At 45.0% G+C, this 22,140-nt stretch overlaps 1 long non-coding RNA gene across 1 annotated transcript; it reads right to left on the reverse strand.

Annotated features, from left to right (window-relative positions):
* Nucleotides 1-6,205: 6,205 nt before the first annotated feature.
* Nucleotides 6,206-16,440, reverse strand: LOC123391372. The gene is made up of 4 exons (XR_006606042.1): nucleotides 16,157-16,440; nucleotides 10,207-10,298; nucleotides 9,731-9,956; nucleotides 6,206-7,386 (listed from the first exon to the last, which is right to left on the reverse strand). It is a non-coding gene; the product is annotated as an uncharacterized LOC123391372 (long non-coding RNA).
* Nucleotides 16,441-22,140: the final 5,700 nt, after the last annotated feature.

Genomic DNA, 22,140 nt, shown 5'->3' on the forward strand with positions numbered 1-22,140 from the left:
GACTTGAATGGAAGTCGTAAGACTGGATAAAACAAAGTTTTTCATTCTTATTGTCATTTTCCATTGAAAGCAAGTGGAGAATAGGCCCTGAGGGAATGTACCAAGGTCATTCCCTCACTACATACAAGAGTTTGGGGACCAAACCCTCTCCCAGAACATGCAAGACCTGAGCCAAATTATACTGTGAACCTTCCTTCCTCCACCTTCTCCTCCAGATAAAATTAGGCTACCGTAAGCATCAATGATGGCCTCAAAGGGGTAAGCACTTATTGTTACATGTATCTATCTCCTCCCCTTTCTTTGGGGATTGTTCCTTTCCCTACTTCAAGCATGTAATTTGAACAGAGGCTGCCTTGTTCCCCCAAACCCTGCTCTCAGCCAGAGTCCTGAGAAACTTGGCCCAAGCTAAGCCATCAGAATTCTTCTCTGGGATTTTTAAAATATGGCCAGGGGGATGGGGGCTGTTGCTGAGGAAATCCTTTCTGGTGCCTTCACTTAGTTGTTTTTCTTTGGGGAGTGAGCACTTATACAACTGTGCTTGGATATTAGGGATATGTTCGTAATAAAAGCAAAGGGCACAGTCCCTGGCTCCCTACAGCTTGTAACCTGATGGGAGGGACAGAGGAGAATCCAGCCTGCTAGACTGTAAACTTACAGTGGGGACAGTTACCACAAAGGAGAGGCTGGTGATGCTTTGAGAACGAACAGGGGAATTGGCGTGGTGAAGCAGGTCAAGGGTAAATCCCTGGAGGAAAAAATGTTAAGGCATTGGGAATGGCAAGCTAGAAGTCTAAGTGGCAGGAGAGAGCATGGCAAATATACAGAAAGGGGACAGTGGGGGGGCGCCTGGGTGGTTCAGTGGGTTAAGCTGCTGCCGTTGGCTCAGGTCATGATCTCAGGGTCCTGGGATCGAGTCCCGTATTGGGCTCTCTGCTCAGCAGGGAGCCTGCTTCCTCCTCTCTGTCTCTGCCTGCCTCTCTGCCTACTTGTGATCTCTCTCTCTCTCTGTCAAATAAATAAATAAATAAAATCTTTTTAAAAAAAAAAAAAAGAAAAGAAAGGGGACAGTGAGGAAAGGAAAAGGGGAGAGGGTGAAATGGGGTCTGGTGCCCAACAAGTATGGAGATATAAGGAGGAATGCATTCTATCTGCTAGGAATGGGGTTTGGTTCAACTTAGAGAGGCCTGAAATAGGAGGGGCTTCAATAAGAGAAATGTATCATTTCCCCCCAGAAAGTGGTCTATAGACAGTAGGCATCTTTATCCCAGGCCGCTTTCACCATTTTCTCTGCCATTTGTAGTGTTAGTTTCCAACTTCACATTTTCCGCATACTCTCAAGATGACCACTGTAGCGCCAGCAATCCTATCCTCATTCCAAGCAGCAGGAGGAAGAAGGCGTAAGGGCAAAACTTCCAGCAGAGTCAGCCTTTTGTAAAGGACTTTCCCAAGAAGCTCAACTTCATGATTTCTGCATACATCTCATTGTCCATCCTACGCTGCAGGGGAAGCTGGAAAATAGTCTTTTCAGCTGGGTACATGCCACTTTCAACAACATGGAAATTCTGTTACCAAGAAAGAAGGGGAAAGTTTCAGATGCCTTTGGGTTACCCAAGGGTAGACGCCGGGTGGGCATTTGGATACACTGGAGAGCTTGGAGAAAGGTGTGTTATGGAAAATAAAGTAATGAACCCTCTAAGTTGAGATGGTGGTCAAAGCTGTGGGCATGAATGAGATCTCTGAGAGAGGGAGTAAGAGCACCGTGGATACAACCTTGAACTCCACCACTGGCTGAGCCTGGCAGGGAGACAGAGAAAGAGAAGGTTGGAAGCTATGAAGTGCAAGGCTGTGGCACCACCATCATGGGGGGGGGGACCCCTGTCTGCAGAGAGAAAGAAGAAAGCCTCCTTTGCAAAGACTTAGCTGGAGAAGGAAGATTGTAGGATGGGGAAGAGGAATAAGGGAGACATGGATTCCCTGGTTCCCTCATAATTGATGCCCTGCCCTTCCTGCCACCGAGCTGTTGAACTTCCTGTTATCCGACCCTTCTAATAAATCCCATCTTTTGTCTAAGTCACTGGGAGTCTGTTCCTTTATAGTTCAATACTATAGGCAAGTTGGGCCTGAGGAATATGGAAAATAACACCACCTGCTCTGTCATGTGAAAAGAGAAAGCAGCCGCTGACTGTCGATGAGCCTCAGGCCTTTTCAGCACCTTTCCTGGGCCCAATTTGGGAGGAGTCTGAAATGTGAATGCTCAAGGTCAGACCTTACTTCTTCCTAATATACGGCTCATTAAAGTCTCCATTTGTTTGAATGAATAATTTTTTATGGGATGAGAATCATCATGCATGATCATTGTTCCAGTGTTCTTGAAACCATCAGCTGGGTCAGGGTTGGTCTCCTATAGTCATCCACTTCCCCTCTCCTCCACTCATCACTCTTTCAATGACCCCAAGGCAGAAGCACCACATCATACTTCTTCCAGCTACAGTGACAAATAGACCCAATCGCAACAGGGAAACAAACAAGGGTAAAGGTTTGTTGCTAATGGTTGTATTTCTGATTACAGTATAAATCTAAAGGGCAGGGACAGCCTATGTCCCTATGGGGGGAAAAAGTGTTAATCATATAAATGACATTCCTGAGATTTTTTAAAAGATCGTATTTATTTTTTGGAGAGAGAGAGAGAAAGAGAGAGAGAGAAGTAGAGGGAAAGGGACAAGCAGATTCTGCGCTGAGCCCAGCACTTGGGCTCGATCCCACAACCTTGAGATTATGACTTGAGCCAAAATCAAGAGCTGGATGCTTAACTGACTGAGCCACACAGGTGCCCCAAGATGGGCATTTTAACTCAAGCCAGTCTTGGCAACTAGAATATTACCTATCTCTGTCTACTCTCTTGAGAAGGAAATAGGCAACTGGGATGAAACTGGAAAAGTAGGCATTTGATTCAGGAAGTTGTATAGAGTCCCTTCCAAACTGAAATCTTTTTATTCTGGGAAGAATCTGTCATAAACAAATGCTGGGTTTCTCATTGGTTCAAGATTTAATCTAACTAGTAGGTAATTGTCCATGAGAAACTATCTGGTCTTAAGAAGTCTTACCACGATACACCATGCTTGGGTGAACTGTTCATACACTTCACCACTTTGAAGAATTTGCTTGGAAAGTTTATGGCATCAAACCCCTTTGGGTCGTGCCTTAGAGGGATATGAAGCTATTGTTTGTTCTAGTTTAGTCACTGAATTAGACAAAACTGAGCTACCTCTGAACAAGCCAACTCACTTCTTGAGTCAATTTGAGAAATTTTCACTTATGTCATTAGTATTTGGGGGTGGGTTGGGGAGGGACATTCTAATGTGCAGCTTTCAAAAGCTTAAGTCATTCCCTAATAAAAAAAAAAAAATTAAGAGTTTAGTGGTCCATACCAACCCCTGTTGGGTTGCCTCTGATATCATGAGAGGCCATCCCTTATATAGTTGTTCCCTTAGGGGGTACAGACTAGGATCCTACCCCAAAAGGTTGCCCTTTGTCCCACCCTACGAGATAGGGTACTCAAAACTTGTTGTCTACCCTCCTACCCTCCCCACCCCCATTTAAATGAAAACTCTCCCCCGAAGAGCAGTACCATTACCTTAATCTGATTTGCAGAGAGTAGAACATGAGGGAGGGCAGGCTTTCTTCGGTTAAGATTTCCACACAGACTCCCCACTAAATATCACTGCCTCAACCCACTCTTTTCTTTTGGGACCTCCAAACCATTGCTGTGAAGGAGTTTGGAAAATGATCTCAAAGGCAGGATGGGAGGCAGAAATGTGTCAGTTAAGGACACACACACTGGGTTGCATTGGGATCTGCTACAGACTGGCGGATGACCTGGGCACGTTACTTTAAACTTCCAGGGTTTCAGGTCCCACGTCTGTAAAATGGGGATGGCAACAGCACCCACTTCATGTACCTCAAGTATTAGCTATGATGATGATGAAGGTCTCTCTCCAGTCTCCTCTTCTGATCCAATAAGAATAAACTTCTTTCTGTTCCCTAAACCTCTCTCCTTTCTGTCGCTAGGTCTCTTTCTCTCTTGATATGAGTCTTCCAGAATGCTTTCTCTTTTATTGGGACAACCCCTCCCCTAACTTTACCCCTCCAGCTCCACCTAATGCCATTAGGTTTTACCTTAAATATTACTTTCTCCTGGAAATGTTCTCTGACCAGCCACCCCCAAGACTGGGGGGGGGGGGGGAGTGTCTCTGTAAATATTCTTACCACATTGAACATTTATCTTGTCCTGCACCCATCATACTCATGGGTAAGTGCCAGATTAGACTATACTTCCTAAGGTCAGACACTATCTATCCTGTCCAAGGACTAAGCAGAGTTTTGATAAGTATTTGTTGAATGAAGGAATGAACCAATACAGATGAAGGTTAGAAGCTTACTAATACCAGCTTACAGAAGTTCCTATAGACATTTCAGTGGAGAGAGCAAAAAAATGGAATTACAGAGAAGGGATCTTTGCCATCAAATACAGATTTCATGCCCAGATTTTCTTTACTTGCTTTTTGAAAACTGATGGACATTTGATGCCAACAGCTCGAAAATTATTTATTGTTTAACTCAGCTCCATGTATGTAGTAGTAATATACTATCAGAATAACAATAGCGAGAAGTTTCTCTTAGGTATTTCTTTTTTTATTTTAGCAGAGGACAAACAGGAAGAAAAAACAGGAATTGAATCCCCTAGCTTGTAGTCATGTGTTTCTGTTAATCAGAGCTTTGGTTACAGTGAAGATTCGAATGACATTTAGATATGAAGCTAGTGACTTCAGATCTCAGTCTCTGGTGAAGTAGGGTATTTCCATTTGGTAATCACTGCTCTAAAAATGGCAATAGTGTGTCGTCATTATACTGAACAGAACTCCAGCCCAAAGGAATTTCCCTGGGAGCCCTACTTCAGCCATCTCTCTGGCCCCTGGGAGGGTTTGTCTTGTTTTGGTCCAGTTCTCAGTGTGAGGTCATGACCATCACTATTTGTGTTTCAGGATGCGGTCCCCAACACCAAGAAACTACAGGGTAAGAGGTGGACATAGTGCCCATCCAGGAAGGAAAGGGGACCCAAGGGAACACAGAGCCAGGGAAGGGGACTAGAGAATAGGTGACTAGAGGGGTCAAACTGAGACATTCTTCCTTTTAACAAGTTGACAGTGAAGCAAAGAAGATGAGACAGGATTGTGTAGGGAAAGCAGGGCTGTGGGAGATGGAGTGATGTGCAGTGGGAAACAGGAGAAATCCAGGATCAAGACTGAGGAGGAAACTTTGGGTTGAAAGAAATTTTCTTCTTCCAAGACCTAGGGATCAAGACAGAGACAGGACACCTGAGACAGGCTGTCGGTCAAGCCGCTGCCTTCGGCTCGGGTCATGGTCCCAGGGTCCTGGGATCAAGTCTCACATCGGGCTCCTTGCTCATCAGGAAGCCTGCTTCTCTCTCTGCCTCTGCCTGCCACTCTGCCTGCTTGTGCCTTTTCTCTCTCTCTGACAAATAAATAAAATCCTTTAAAAGGAAAAAAAAAAAAAGAGAGAGAGACAGATTTGCAAAAGAGAGAAGTATAGGAAGTTCATACTGGAGATGGACAGGCCTGGGACCAAATGCTCATACTGTGACTTGGAAGAGTGAGAGGCCTCTACTCTGGTTTCATCATCTGCAAAGCGGGGTTAGCGACATGCCCCTTGCAGATGGAACACCTCTTCTTCGCCAGCCTGGTGCTTGCAGCTGTGGAATAAATAGTAGCAGCTGTAATTATTGTGTTACTCATCTCAGGAAAGCAAGAGGCACGGCCATCTGCAGAAGGGAAATAGGGAGAGAATGGTTTGGGGCCTTGGAAGGGAGCCGTCATAGGAATAAGGCAGACACACAATCAGAAGGTGACCTGAAGGAAGGCCAAGAGGCAGTGGAGGACCAGCTGAGGTCAGAAGGCAGGGATTTGGAGCAGTCCATTGGGAATTCTGGGATTTGAACTAGTAGGGTTAAGCAGCCTGGAGAGGGTATGGACATTTCCATCAACTTGCATTAACATTCACGGTGTTGGGGCGCCTGGTTGGCTCAGTGGGTTAAGCCGCTGCCTTCAGCTCGGGTCATGATATCAGGGTCCTGCTATCGAGTCCTGCATCGGGCTCTCTTCTCAGCAGGGAGCCTGCTTCCCTCTCTCTCTCTCTGCCTGCCTCTCCATCTACTTGTGATTTCTCTCTGTCAAATAAATAAATAAAATCTTAAAAAAAAAAAAAATTCACGGTGTTGAAGTAAATGGCTGATGCTTTTAGACTGCAAAGCCCCACTCCAGTGCCTGGGATTTTCCCATAACCCTGAGGCCATATACAGCCCAGTCCCTTGGTGAGAGGAGGGCCTCTCTCTCCCATATGACTGCCGGAATCAGGTTTTCACCAGGGCGTTCATTAAAGCCACCAACCTCACAGCCTTTGCATATGTGTATGTGGGGGGCAGAGGGTGGGTAGGAGTGAAAGTCACTAAAGAGGAGCCAGATACCTGCCACACAGTAGCTGACAGGGACGACGAAACTGCAAAACCTCTCCAAGAAGTTACCTTATACTGTTTGCTCGTTGTTCATTTTGACAACCTGAGTTGTCAGTGACCTGCAGGAAAAGGAGCACTCTGGAACAGGATTTCTTAACATCAGAACTATGGAGCTCTGGCGCCAGATCCCGGTCTGTGGTCCTGCAGGGTGTTTAGCAACATCACTGGGCTCCACCCACTAGATGCCAGTAGCATCTCCACAGCCCAACCATTTGGAGACAACAAAGCATGTCTACAGATACTGCCAAATGGCGTCTGGGGGGAATTACCTTCGACTGAGAATCACCACCCTAGAAGGACAAGACAGGAAACCCTTGAAGAAAGCCATCCTAGTCTCTACAATGCATCACTTTGAACCCCGCTGTGGTGGTCTCTCCCCTCCCAGCCATTCTCCAAGGCCCTCCTTCCCGTGAGCACATCCTGTCCTTGTTGCGCCCCCTGTCTGGGGAGGCAGAACAAGAGGATTACAAACGTTCTAGAAAGCCAAGAGCTACAGAGAGAGGCATTTCCTCAGGAGCAGACCTGGAGGGGCTGATGCTTACACAGTTTGAGAAGTCCATTTATGAGCACGAACGTACCATCGCAGACACAAAATTGCCAGCGGCCATCTTGGGGCTTGGGAAGAGTCTGGTCGTTCAGGGTGGAGCTGTGAATCTCAGGCTTTGCTAGCTTCACCGTGCGCCCACTTCTACACATCATGCAAATCCGAGTCCTTCCTCAGTTTTCTTCTCTGGCCTGAACTTTTTCCAGAGTACTAGGTCAGGTGACCCCCACATATGACATCCAGTGTGTTTTTTCTGTAGTCAACAGATATGTAAGACATTATCCCTTTTGCTTTTTTCCCCCACAAGTTATTTAAGATGAAACCGTACTGCTTTCTACAAAAGAGGTACAAATTTGACCAGAGCCTGTGTAAAAGAAACCATCTAGATCTTAATTTCCTAGGCTGCATGGAAAATGAAATTGTTCTACTTATTAAAATAGCCTTTCTTCAAATTCTTATGACTTACTAAAAATGACCATTAACATTTTCAGTTGGTTCCATTTTGGTTTTGGTCAGAGTTTCTTCTGAATTGAGTTTCACTGACACTTTGGTGACATCTATCCTTCACTTCCTTTTTTTTTTTCTGATGCCTTCTGGGACGGGGGCGAAGGGATGTGCTCCCCTTGTTGGCACAACAGCTTCTCTCTCTCGCTAGGATTGACTGAGACCTAATGCTCCAACTGTGGCAATAAATCATACTTTTCTTTCCAAAGCTCTTATTTACTCTCCTTAAAGTTATGTGTAAGAACCTCTTGTGAGGACAGCATAAACCAGGCTTCCTTGGACTCCATCAGTAGATAAAGCCCTCTCCTCACTTGAGATCTAACAGGAATGACATGTAAGTATATATAAACAACAACAACAACACTAGTAGTAGTACAGTTGACCTCTGAATAATGTTGGGGGTAGGGGCACAATCGAAAAATCTGCAGGTAACTTGACTCCCTAAAACCATAACTACTGATAACCTACTGTTGACCAGAAGCCTCACCAATAACAGAAACACTTCACACATATTTTGTATGTTATATGCATTATATACTGTATTTACTGTGTGTGTCAAAAAACACATGTAAGGAGACCCGCACTGTTCCACCCTGTGTCTTTCAAGGGTCAACTGTAATCTGAGTATGTTCTATGTTCCTATACTCTTCAAGCACTTTACAAACATTAACTCACAAAATACTGGGAAATACTTGGTATCTGTGACGATGACAGAAAACAAATACTGTTATCAGAGGTTGTGTTAATTACAGCTGGTGGAGAGCTACCAGGAAAGCTTCATGGAGAAAGAGGGTTTTGAACTGAGCTCTTGACATCATTAGGCTTTATAAAGGCTGAGAGGCTTCCAGGCATCAATCACATACTTTTATCAACCCCTTATCTTCTCACAAAGTATTTGAGGCCACTTATAATAAAAAAATGCAGCCATAACAGAATTGTTACCCCAAGACTTAAAATGCAAAGGTCCCTTACAGGAGAAGGGAGAGCTGTATGAGAGAACTCAGACTAGTTCTCTGAACTGAGGTAACAATCAAAGCATCCTGCCATCTTACAGAGGACTTTCCTGACTCAGCTCCTATGTAAAACCAAAACAAAACAAAAAAAAACAGACACTGCAATTGCTCTAAAGAAAATTGGCAGGACGAATCTTTACCCGAGGGTGTGGGAAGTGGCAGCATAAATTGTCTTCCACAAATACAGAATGATAGTAACTTAAGTGTGAGAAACACAGGTATGAACTATCTTATGACGGCCTTTCTGGGGGGTGCTAAGAAGCCGCAATCTAAGAAGGCACACTGATGTTCTGGTGTTCTACCACTGATCAAGGGGGAAAGCTTCGAGCTGGGCTTTTCAAACTCCAGCGTGATCCAGGAACCTGGGATTCTAATTCCGCTGGCCTGGGTTGGGGCCCGAGGTTGGGCATTTCCCACAATCTTGCGAGGCACCGGTATGGAGCGGCAGTGGTCAGACGTGAGGACGCCATCACTACAACACACAGATGGCCGCACACTGTCTTCTGAGTTTCCGACACAGAAGTTCTGGGGTGGGGCCCAAGAATTTGCATTTTTTTAAAAAACAAACAAACAAACAAAAACAAAAAAATCCTACTTTATGGACGTAGGACTGACATACAAAAAGCTATAGATATTAACATATACAACTTGATGCGTTCGGAGAGAAACATACGTTTATAGACCTGTATCACCACACTCTGTGCCAGAAACCTCTTCGTCACCTCCAAAAGCCTCCTCTTGCCCTCTCTCTTGTTATTACACCTTGTGGTGACAGGAGTTTGCATTTCTTATATGTTCCCAAGTGATACTCATGCTGCTGACACATATCCCCCCGGCCACCACATTTTAAGGACCACTGGCTTAGAACATGCCTCATGAGTGTGTTGAGTGTCCCTCCTGGCTTCGCAGGAAAGTTGCGGGGGAGGGGTAGGCATTTCAAGATAAAACCACCACGATGGGCCTTCCAAGTAGGTATTTTGTGAGCTGGAAATGAAAAGGGGACCTCAGGGTTTAGGTAACGAAGATAAGGATAGCTGGCACATGTGGACATTTTCTCTGTGCACCAAATAAAGTGTTTACCTCACATTATCTCACTCAGCATCCGGCCTGGGCAGCAGAGCTGGGGTTTGGAGGGGGAGCGGAGGAGCCCGCGGCCCGGGTGCGTGCCAGGAGGGAGCGTCGCGCCTCCGGTGCCGTCGCTGTGGTCTGCGGAGATACCTGCGAGGCAGGGCCGCCTCGGCCCTCAGGAAACACCTTTAGGTCCAGACAAGCAGAGGCTGGAGGCCTGAGTTCTGCTTCACAGGGCCTGCAGGAAATAAGCCAAAGAATTGGGGGGCAGGTGTTAACAATCATCTGTCTCAACCACAGAAGTACCTGAATATAGAACAGAGTTCATCAACCCTGGCGCACATGAGAAGCACCTGGATGCCCAGGACCCATCTGGGGAGACACGATTTTAAAAAACTTCCCAGCCAGGGCTGAGAACTACTGGTCTAGGTTTGACTGGGGGCCCAATGAGTGGGCAGAGCTGGGGAGCAAAAACCGGACTGACTTACCAAACAAACCACCTATTCCCAGAGTGGATCACTTCAGGGCTTCCCAAATTAGGCACCGTGGTTTCTCATGCTCTTCTTTAGATCAGAGTCACCTGAAGGGTTTGTGAAAGCAGATTGTTGGGCCTGCGCCCAGCGTTTTTAGTTCAGCAAGTCTGGAGTGGGCACAAGAATTCGGTATCTGACAGGTGATACTGATTCTACAGGTTCCATAAGTTTAGCTGCTTTGCTATTAAGACCTTAACTCCTACATAGAGAGGGCTGCCTGTTTTTCAGATTTTTTTCTATTTTTTTTCTCAGCTTTTTTTTTTTTTACTGAAGCAAAAAAAAAATGCAGATAGACAAAAATGAAAACATTGAAATCAACCATATCCAATGATAAACCACAAGAAGCAACAACTTTTTCCCTACACTATAAATTTAAGTACAGATTTTCTGAGAAATAATAATGATCATATGAAGAACATTATTGCTTTTAAAAGATATTTATATATTCAATTCCCCTTATATTAAAATCTATACAATAAAATTTGCCTTGGGGCCCCTGACTGGCTCAGGTAGTGGGACATGTGACTCCATCTCGGGGTTGTGAGTTTGAGCCCCACTTTGGGTGTAGAGATTATTTAAAAATAAAATCTTTAGGAGCACCTGGGTGACTCTGGCATTAAGTGTCTGCCTTCCACTCAGATCATGATCCCAGGGTCCTGGGATCAAGTCCCATATCAGGCTCCCTGCTTGGCAAGGAGCCTACTTCTCTCCCTCTCCCACTTCCCCTGCTTGTGTTCTCTCTCTCACTGTCTCTCTCTCTGTGTCAAAAAATAAATAAAATCTTTCAAAAAAAATAAATAAAATCCTTAGTAAGATAAGCTAAAATTTTAAGTTTAGAGCTATAACAGTTTATTTTTCTTGATAATACATTGAATATTTGATAATTAAAAATAGTCTTAGAAAAGCTATCTCCAGCTATTTTAAATAAATGTAAAGAGGCCATAGCCCTGTTAAAATGCTTTTTAAGGGTGAATTGTAGAGGTATTATTTTGGGAAAGTCTCAAAAAAATGCTTAAAGTATGGGATCTCTATCAATGTCAGAGTTTGGCCCATAAATGTTTCCTTTTATAAACTCAGAGTAATGATCAAGAGACAATAAAGGTTTTCATTGTTTATAACCCTTTTCTCTATTGAGTAAAGCAGAGAACAGCAAAGATTAAGAGTGGAGTGCACTTAGAATCTGCTTGTCCAGGACACCCGGATGGCTCAGTCAGTTAAGCAGCTGCCTTCGGCTCAGGTCATGATCCCAGGGTCCTGGAATCTAGTCTCACATCAGGCTCCTTGCTCAGCGGGGAGCCTGCTTCTCCCTCTGCCTGCCACTCCCCCTGCTTGTGCTCTTGCAGTCTCTCTCTCTCTCTCTCTCTGGCAAAAAAAAAAAAAAGAATCTGCTTGTCTGTCACATGTGAGACAAGCATTAGAATAGTAGTCCAGACCTCCTGGCATGTGATGGTACAGCCTTTGGATATGACTGTAGCTCTTGTGAACGAAAAGTTTATAAATGCAAAGGAAGACAGAAAAGATTTTAAACAGGTCACTACAGTAAAAGACAAAAGTATAAATGAAGAGTCCAAATCTCCATGGAAGGCCAGACAAATAAAAATAACTAAAATCTGCAGCAACTGTTCTGAACAGTGAGCTTGAAATAAATTCAGGAGTCTGGCGGTCCCTGAAGGTAGTCATCAGGCACTGCCCCAGGTGAGGAGCCTCATCCTCACCCTCAGAGGTGTGTCCCCAGTCTCTCGTTGGAGACTCACTGGTCTCTCTGTTGGCCATCTGCATACAGGTGCATACTAGCTTTCTCTCCTCCCCACCACTCTGAGGCACACCCAGTCAGCGCCCGGATGCATAGCTCTAAGTCTTCACTCCTGGAGGCGAGGGCACCAACAATGGCGGAGAGCCCTTTGCTCAGGCCTGGATATACCCCTAGAAGTGCCCATGCCAGGCTTCATTCCCAGGGATTTTTTTTTTTTTTTTTAAAGAGAGAGAGAAAGACTATGAGTGTGTCTGAGTGTGTGCATGTGAGCCGGGGGAAGAGGGGCAGAGGAAGAAGAAGAGAGACAACCTTAAGCAGGCTCCACATCCAGCACAGAGCTCCAGGCAGGGCTCCATCTCACAACCCTGAGATCACGACCAGAGCCGAAATCAGGAGTCCGATGAGAGGTGTCACCCAGGCGCCTCTCACCCCCAAGGATTTTTAATTGATCTGAGACGGGAACCAGGCAGTTTTTTTTAATGGAAGTAGAATACAAAGACAAAAAAGTACACAAATCATAAATGTGCAACTCAATGAATTATCCAATATGTGTTTTTCCATTTTTATAACCATCGTTGAGATACACACACACATACACACACACACTCGGATATTAGAGAAGACATTTTGTCTTCTCTAAAGGTCCTGGCTTCTAACACCACAGAGATTCATGATTTTTCTGATTTTCACTATTTTATGATTATCTCATTTTTTAAAATTTATTTTTTATTTATTTTCAGCATAACAGTATTCATTATTTTTGCACCACACCCAGTGCTCCATGCAATTCATGCCCTCTATAATACCCACCACCTAGTACCTTGACCTCCCACCCCCCGCGCCTTCAAAACCCTCAGATTGGGGCGCCTGGGTGGCTCAGTTGGTTAAGCAACTGCCTTCGGCTCAGGTCATGGTCCCGGAGTCCCGGAATCGAGTCCCACATTAGGCTCCCAGCTCCATGGGGAGTCTGCTTCTCCCTCTGACCTTCTTGCCTCTCATGCTCTCTTTCACTGTCTCTCTCTCAAATAAATAAATAAATAAAATCTTAAAAAAAAAACCCTCAGATTGTTTTTCAGAGTCCATAGTCTCTCATGGTTCACCTCCCCTTCCAATTTCCCCCAACTCCCTTCTCCTCTCTAACTCCCCATGCTATTTGTTATGCTCCACAAATAAGTGAAACCATATGATAATTGACTCTTTCTGCTTGACTTATTTCACTCAGCATAATCTCTTCCAGTCCCGTCCATGTTGCTACAAAAGTTGGGTATTCGTCCTTTCTGATGGAAGCATAATACTCCATAGTGTATATGGACCACATCTTCCTTATCCATTTGTCCGTTGAAGTGCATCTTGGTTCTTTCCACAGTTTGGCGACCGTGGCCATTGCTGCTATAAACATTGGGGTACAGATGGCCCTTCTTTTCACTAATCTGTATCTTTGGGATAAATACCCAGGAGTGCAATTGCAGGGTCATAGGGAAGTTCTATTTTTAATTTCTTGAGGAATCTCCACACTGTTCTCCAAAGAGGCTGCACCAATTTGCATTCCCACCAACAGTGTAAGAGGGTTCCCCTTTCTCCACATCCCCTCCAACACATGTTGTTTCCTGTCTTGCTAATTTTGGACATTCTAACTGGTGTAAGGTAATATCTCAATGTAGTTTTAATTTGAATCTCCCTGAGGGCTAGTGATGATGAACATTTTTTCATGTGTCTGATAGCCATTTGTATGTCTTCATTGGAGAAGTGTCTGTTCATATCTTCTGCCCATTTTTTGATATGGTTGTCTGTTTTGTGTGTGTTGAGTTTGAGGAGTTCTTTATAGATCCTGGATATCAACCTTTTGTCTGTACTGTCATTTGCAAATATCTTCTCCCATTCCGTGGGTTGCCTCTTTGTTATCTCTCTTTTTTTTTTTTTAAAGATTTTATTTATTTGACACAGAGAGAGAGATTACAAGCAGGCAGAGAGGCAAGCAGAGAGAGAGGGGAAGCAGGCTCCCTGCTGAGCAGAGAGCCCGATGCGGGGCTTGATCCCAGGACACTGAGACCATGACCTGAGCTGAAGGAAGAGGCTTAACCTACTGAGCCACGAAGGTGCCTTTGATTATCTCAGGTTTTGAGCGAAGTCTTTTATGTCAGTTTCCTCTCACTGAATGCTGTATCTATAAGATTCATCAGTGTGCTTGGAGCCATAGTGTGAAAACTTCTAATACTGTTCAGTATACCATTGTATAGATATACCACAACTTGTTAATCTGTTCTGCTATTGACCGGCATTTGAGTTGTCTATGGCTTGAGCAATCACCAATCATACCGCTGCAAACATTTCTGTAAGGTCCCTCCGTGAGCGTGTGCCTAAATGCGCCTACAGTTCTCTTAGGTATAAACCTAGGATTAGAATCACTGGATCACATGGAGATGTTGGTTCCACTTTAATAGTGACTACCAAACTGCTTTCCAAGGTGGCTGTACAATTTATGCTCCCATTAACATGTTTGTGAGTTTTAGTTGTTCTACATCCTCGCAGGAGAACAGTATTTGTAAAAACTCCCTGGGGGTTCTGCCCTGCTTCAGCTGGAGAACCACTGGTGCCACCATATGTCAAATACTTTGGAAATGGCATGAAGTCTCACATATGTTGGAGCCACAGAGGAGCAGGGGATTTAGGGTGATGTTTTCACAACCACCCAAGAAGCAGACAGGACAGATTTTTTTATTCCTATTTTGCTAATGAGGACACTAAGTCTCAAAGTTCATTGACTTGCCATAAAGAATATAGCCGTACGGGGACAGTTGGACTAAAACCCAGGACTCCTGATTTCTATCCCTCTGTATGTTCCAATATATAACATGACATTATTCATTAGATATCCAACATATCAAGGTTTGGGTCAACTTCTCTGTTGTCTCCTGTTCCAGACTTTAAGAAAGAAAAGAAGGTAGAAGTCTCTTGGCATGACTTTGTAAGCACACATACTCTTCCTTCAGGCAGGGATGTGAAACTGTAAATAAACATGTGCCTTTGGTGCCTGGGACCGGTAGAGGGGTCGGCCCCCTCAGGAGCAATATGGCTTGAGCTTCCCTCTGACTCAGCTCTTCTCTAGCCTTGCTGGGTGACATTAGACAAGGGACTCAACCTCTGAGTCTCAATTTCCCCATTGGAAAAATGAAAATATATGTATATCTCATGTTTTAAGGAATGAATACCATATATAAAAATCTAGTACATATAAACACTCTACACAATGTAGATATTTCTTAATGTTACCAGACTGAGCCCATGAACCCTCCATCTTCACTTATTCCCTCCTTATTGGATCCTTCCTACCAATGTACAAATGCAGTTATTTCTGTTTTTAAAAATCTCTCTCAACCCTACTTCTTCCTCCAGCTTGAACCCCATTTCTCTCTTCCCAACTAATGGCCTTCAAAGCATTATACTCACTAACTGCATTTCTTCCTCTTCATGTGTTCTTGAACCTTTCCAACAAGCCTTTCACCCCCACCACTCCAACACTGACACTACTCTTTACAAAGTTGCCAATGACTTTGACTTTGGAGGATTCCTAGTCTTCATTTTACTCTCTGTCAGCAGCCACGGTGGCACAGCGGCTTCCTCCCTCCTCCTGGACACATCCTCATCTGGCTTCCAGAACTTCCCAGCACCATACTCTTCCCCTTCTCCACCTCATTGGCTGGTCCTTCTGTCTTTTCCACCTGTTTTTTCCCTTTTGCTCACTCATAAACACTAGATTGTGACAGGGCTCGTGCCTTGGACTTCTCTTTTCCATCTGCTGTCATTTCCTCAAAAATCTCATCATCTCTTAGCTTTATATACTATTATTCATTGATGACTACCCAAAATTTATTTCTGGGCCCAACCATTCTCCTGAGTTCTGAACTCATAAATCTGACTGCCTACTTGGGCTCTCCATTTGGAGGTTGAAAGGGATCTAGACTGTAAATCCCCACCGCTGAATTTCTGATCTTTCCTGCACCCCCTTAGTCTTTCCTCTTGGTTCACGGCAACTCCCTTTTTCTAGTCGCTCAAGTAAAAGACCTCAATGCTCTGTTTAACTCCTTTCTTTTCCTCACTCCCCACAACCAATCCATTAGCAAATCTTTGGTTCTATTTTCTCCAGAATCTCACCACTGCTCCATTTCTGTTACTACTTTGGTCTTCCATGGATTACTTTCTTGGATTACTGCAAAGGCTTCCTAACTGGCTTCACCCTGTCCTTCACAGGTTACTCTCAGACAGCAGCTCAAGGGATCCTGTTAAAATGCAAATCAAAAAAAATAATAATAAAATAAAATGCAAATCAGATCATGTCACTCCTTGGTTTAAACTATATAGTTGCTTCCCACCTTGTTCAGCATAAATTATCACACTAACAAGAGCTCTCCATAATCCTCACCCCCCCTCACCCCCTCACCCCCCACATCCCCCCAACTTCCCCAACCCGCCCCCCCTCGCACACACTTTTCTGACCTCATCTTCTACTCTTTCTTGTGCCCATACCGTCACAGCTGGCCTGTTTGTTGATCCTTAAACTCGCCAGCCACGCTCCTGACTCTGGGCTTTCTCATTTGAATCTTTCCAACAAGGTTCTGCCAGGGCCAAGAGTGCTTCTAACCCAGTTATTTTCTCCTCACCACCTCCTTTCTTTAAATGTCATCTTCTCAGGAAGGCCTTCCCTAAACTCCTTACCTTACGCTGTACCCTTCTTTATTCTCTCCCGAGCACTTCTCACCACCACAAGCAAGACACACGCATTGCTGTTGTTGTTGCTGTTATTTATTCCATTTCCCAACTGTGTTCCCTACGGGAACGTACGGGGCACCAAGGCAGGGCTTTTGCCATTTTGGTTCACTCCGATTTCTCCGGCAGCTGCAGTGGTGCTTGCTTATCATACAAGCTCAGCAAATATTGGTTTAATGAATGAATCAGTCCCTACTCTCAAATGAAAAAGCAAACAAACATCCTCAGTGGAAAAGATCCTGGGGGAAATCCTCAAGAGTTCTCTGGCCTCTTAGACATACAACTTATTCGAAGGGGGAAATTGTTTTGGTTTTCCCCTTTACTTCTGAAAGTTCTGTTTAACAAAAACTACTCATGCCTGCCGCCAGGAACACCTTGCCAATCTTTAATATGCCTTAACATGCACAGAAAAGGACGGAGAGTAGGAGCCCAGGAAAGGGGCGAGGAAAGGGGCAGGAGAGCAGAGGAAGACGAATGAAGGGACCAGAGCTGCCAGGAACACCCAAGCACAGAAACTGGACTTGCCCTGGGTCTTTCTGCCTCAACTAGGTCCTCAAGCAGCCTTCTTGTCTGCAGCTCTGCTCCCTGGTCACCCCCGCCCCCAACTCAGGTTCATCACCCCTCCCAACAAAGAATCCTCCTGGCTGCTTGCGTCACTATTGGATGCAGCCTTCCTATTTAAAATTTGCTTCATATAATAGTGTGTATTCAGAAAGAACAAAAAACCACTTACAGCCAGTGTAAACACCATTTCTCTAAGGGGGAGAGAGGGTGGAAGGGATGTGGACTGCCTCAGCACTTGATAAAGACGGGGCACTTGGCCTTCCTGACTCGCACACCTCCATGATGAAGGAATGGCTGGGGGTTCCTGGGGGGTGCAGCTGGTTAGGTGTCACACTCTTGGTTTCAGTTCAGATGGTGATCAGGTTGTGAGATTGAGCCCCATGTCAGGCTCTGTGCCTAGCAGAGAGTCTGCTTGGGTTTTTCTCTCCCTCTGCCCCTACCCCCCTCAAAACACACACCCCCTTCAATCAATCAATCAATCAATCAGCCAATCAATCTTAAAAAAAAAAAAAAAAGGCCAACCCCAGTTCTCCAGCAGGACCAGCTAGCAAAGGCAGAGGAGCCAGCCTCTCCCACGTGGTATGATGTGAGAGGCACCAAAGCCTGTTGCTCTGGTCACCTGCCAGAGGGTCTGCCCTGCTCTGATTAGGACCGCTCTTCTTTTTTGCTGGGTCTCCAGGAGTTGCCTATCAAAGCCCCAGATGCCCCGCGGAAGGCAGAGAGTCTCATGCAAGAGAGTCACTCACACTTACCGCATGGGCACATCCCGGTCTGCACCTCCAAGTCCTGTTCACCTCCCCAAACAGCTACCCCACAGCCATCTTTGGCTTTGGGGTACAGTACACAGACTAAGGTCATAATCTTCCTTCAAGAGGACCCATATCTGGAAGAGGCCTGTAGGAGACCTGGGGCTCTTTGGGGCTTCCAGGGCCAGGATGTGCTCTAGAAGAAGAGCAGAGGCTCTGGGATAGAGAGAGGGCATGTCCTTTGAAGCACAGTCCTTTAAAGCACAGGGCTCAGCATGGGGCCCCTCTCGCCTGGATCGAAGGGCTATGTCTCCCATGTTTCTGGGGAGGAAAAGAGAGGACAGAGAAGTAAGAGGGAGGGAGAAGGGAGGATTGTGTGCCCAGAATGAGATGCTGCCTGCAGAGCGGCACACAGGGAGGAGACCCTGGGCAGTCAGGGGGCTAGACTGAAAGTGGAGGAAGGGAAAGTCGGGAGAGGAAAAGTGGGAAAGCAGGTGAGTGGGAAGTAAAAGGGCCCTGAAAATGAACCTACTTTATAAGTAACCTTGAGTATAGTTCATTTATGTAAGTATAATATGTTTTTTTGTTTGTTTGTTTGTTTTTTACTGAACTATTCCTCATACTCCCCAGTTCATGGCACGTTATCATCATCATTACTATATCATTGGGTGGTAAAGAACAATCTCATTTTATGTATGTGTCTCCTGCATTTGCTCTCCATTCCCCACTCCCCACCTCCCATCCCCCACTGGCAACCATTCTGATGTATTAAAGAGTATTTTGTAAGGTTCCTCTTTCTTCATCTCTGGGTGCAGTGGCCATGTGTCTCGGCCACGCCCCAACCAGGAGACCATCCCTCTGCAGAGACCTGTTATGTCTCTTTGAAGTGATCATGCATCCTCCATGTCCAGTAGGAGACTTAGACAGCTCCTTCCCAGACCTCAGAAGAACAGAACCACGTTAAAACTGCCACAAGACCCTGACAACCCCAGGGTGGACTGGCAAAGGTCACTCCACCTGGGATCCCAAAGGAGAAGTCAAAATCTCATTAGAAGTATTTTCATCTATAAATGAGTCCCTGCAGGTTTATTGCTCTCATGTTGTTTTGCCGCCTATTACATCCAATGTAACATATTTTTTATTTTTTGTGATTTATTTTTTAAAGATGTATTTATTTATTTGAGAAAGAGAGTGTGTGTGCACAGTTGGGGGGCAGGGTGGAGGGGCAGAGGAAGACAGAATCCCAAGCAGTCTCCCCACTGAGTGTAGAACCCGACACAGGGCTTGATCTCACAACCCCAAGATCATGACCTGAACCGAAATCAAGAGTGGGACGCTTAACCGATGGGGCCACCCAGGAACCTCCATCCAATGTAGTTAATCTTTTAACTGCTAAAGAAGAGTTTGGCATATTTTATATAGTAGATACAGCAATGTTTTGTACTTACTTATTCTCGGGAAACATCTCTTAAGTTTCTGGCTGCTCCAGGCACAGTCATTTTGATCATTTTTCTCTCACATATTCCAGCCATGTCTTCCATCGAAACATTTCCTAATCTTTCTATTGTCATTCTACTTAACTTTGAACACCAAAAATACGGGTCGATTTTCATTGACTTAAAATTGTTGACTAATTGGGGTGCCTGGGTGGCTCAGTGGGTTAAAGCCTCTGTCTTCAGCTCAGGTCATGATCCCAGGATCCTGGGATAGAGCCCCACATCAGGCTCTCTGCTCAACGGGGATCCTGCTTCCTCCTGCTTGCCTCTCTGCCTGCCGACTTGTGATCTCTGTCAAATAAATGAATAAAATCTTAAAAAAAAAAAAGTGTTGACTAATTGACTCCCAATTATAGTATCCGAAGTTAGACTTTTAAAATCTGTTTGATAGGATTGCTGTGTGTGTGTGTGTGTGTGTGTGTGTGTGTGTGAGACACAGAGAGAGAGACAGACAGATCAACTGAGGGAGAGAGAGAGAAAAATCTTACATATCTAAATCATCCAGAGGCCAATTTAAAATAAACTTTAAGCATTGATCTTAATTTTTTCTCTTCAATAAGATATTTAAATCTTAATGTAAACTAAGTATACCTTTGTAGTAATATGTTGTTATTTATGGAATTTGACTTACACTATAGGAAAACAAATACATTAAGAAGGGAAACAAATACTAAGGTCTGTTAGATCCTTAGCAAAACTACCACTCTCTCCCAAGTGTACTTTTATTTTCCAGGTATGTGGGCATATGCTAACTGGTTTAGGAAACTACAAGAGTGTGAAACAAGTAGAGGGAAGCTTATCATTAAGAAGTCTCTGATAGGGATGCCTGGGTGGCTCAGTTGGTTAAGCAGCTGCCTTTGGCTCAGGTCATGATCCCAGCGTTGTGGGATCGAGTCCCACATCGGGATCCTTGCTCCGCAGGGGATCCTTGCTCCGCAGGGGATCCTTGCTCCGCAGGGAGCCTGCTTCTCCCTCTGACTCTGCCTTCCACTGTCTGCCTGTGCTCACTCTCGCTTGCTCTCTCTCTGACAAATAAATAAATAAAATCTAAAAAAAAAAAAAAAGAAGTCTCTGATGGGGGTGCCGGGGTGGCTCAGTGGGTTAAAAGCCTCTGCCTTCAGCTCGGGTCGTGATCCCAGGGTTCTGGAATCGAGCGCCAAGTTGGGCTCTCTGCTCAGCAGGGAGCCTGCTTCCTCCTCTCTCTCTCTCTGCCTGCCTCTCTGCCTACTTGTGATGTCTGTCTGTCAAATAAATAAATAAAATCTTAAAAAAAAAAAAAAAGAAGTCTCTGATGGTAATATTTCTGTTAGGTCAAAGTTAAAAATATCGAGTAAGTAAGAAACTATAAAAAGTTAAGTCCATGATTATCAGAACTGTATCTGAAGACCAACTCTTCAAGAATGTGGGCTCTGAGACAAGGGACAGAAGGTAGGGAGAAACCACAAACTGGTCCAAGGAACACTCTCCCGTCCTGAGAAGCAGAGGCTGGTCTGTTACCTTTGTAGGTCCCCTCGCCATCAATCTAAAGTGTGGATCTCTAGGGGAACCAAATGGTTGTCACTCTGGGAGGGTTAGGACCACTGGATCATGGCCATTCTTGCCAGATCAGGATTTCAATACATGGTCAGCTGGTGCTACAATAATTAGGGATTGCCAAAAATACAGGCAAGCTCTTGAAGTGAAGAAGAGCCTTCCTTGTGTCTGCCCCCAGGATGTTTGGAGCTATCTGGGAACTTGGAGCTAGAAGCCTCAGCTTCTAGCCCAGGCTTTGCAGGTGACTATGTGACCTACTATCATTTATAATATGTCCTATGTTCCAGCATCCACTCCCCCAAGGCTGCAACTTCATGCAAATTAGGAAAAGGTGCCCTAGGCAGGCAGACAGACAGAGCCCCTCATTGAAGGCGTCTGGCCTGGAGGATGGAGTACCAGCTATTTGACCGCCCCCCCCACCCCGCACCACATCATCCACAAGCCAGAACACTGTCATTCCCCATCAGTTTTCAAACAAGCTTTGTCCCTCTTGAAAAACCCTCCCTGTGGACACCCTCCAAAGACTACCCCAAAACTCGGTTCCCCCTTCTCACCCTTCAATAAGGTCACCATGTGGCTAAACCTAAGGGACAGTTTTTTTCTCATTTTATAAGCTCTCAGGAAAGTCTGATCACTCTCTCATTAAAATTATATTCCCTTGGCCCCTATGGCACCACACACTCCTGGTTCTCCTCCTCTCTCTCTGGCTTTTCGATTGCTCTGGCTGGGGCTTCCTCCTTGAAACCATGTTTAGGGACACCTGGTGGCTCAGGTGGTTAAGCGGCTATCTTCAGCTCAGGTCATGATCCCAGGGTCCTGAGATCGAGTTCCGCGCATTGGGCTGCTTGCTCAGTGGGGAGCCTGCTTCTCTCTCTGCTTTTCTCTGACTCTGCCTGCCACTCTGTCTACTTGTGTGTTCTCTCTCTTTCTGACAAATAAATAAATAAAATCTTAAAAAAAAAAAAAAAAACCTTAAAAAAAACAAACATGTTTAAATGTGAGCCTTCCTCAAGCCTCAATCCTGACCTTCCTA

Source organism: Mustela putorius, unplaced genomic scaffold (assembly GCF_011764305.1).
Source record: "Mustela putorius furo isolate JIRA1106 unplaced genomic scaffold, ASM1176430v1.1 tig00000224_pilon_pilon_pilon, whole genome shotgun sequence".
Taxonomy (NCBI): Eukaryota; Metazoa; Chordata; class Mammalia; order Carnivora; family Mustelidae; genus Mustela; species Mustela putorius.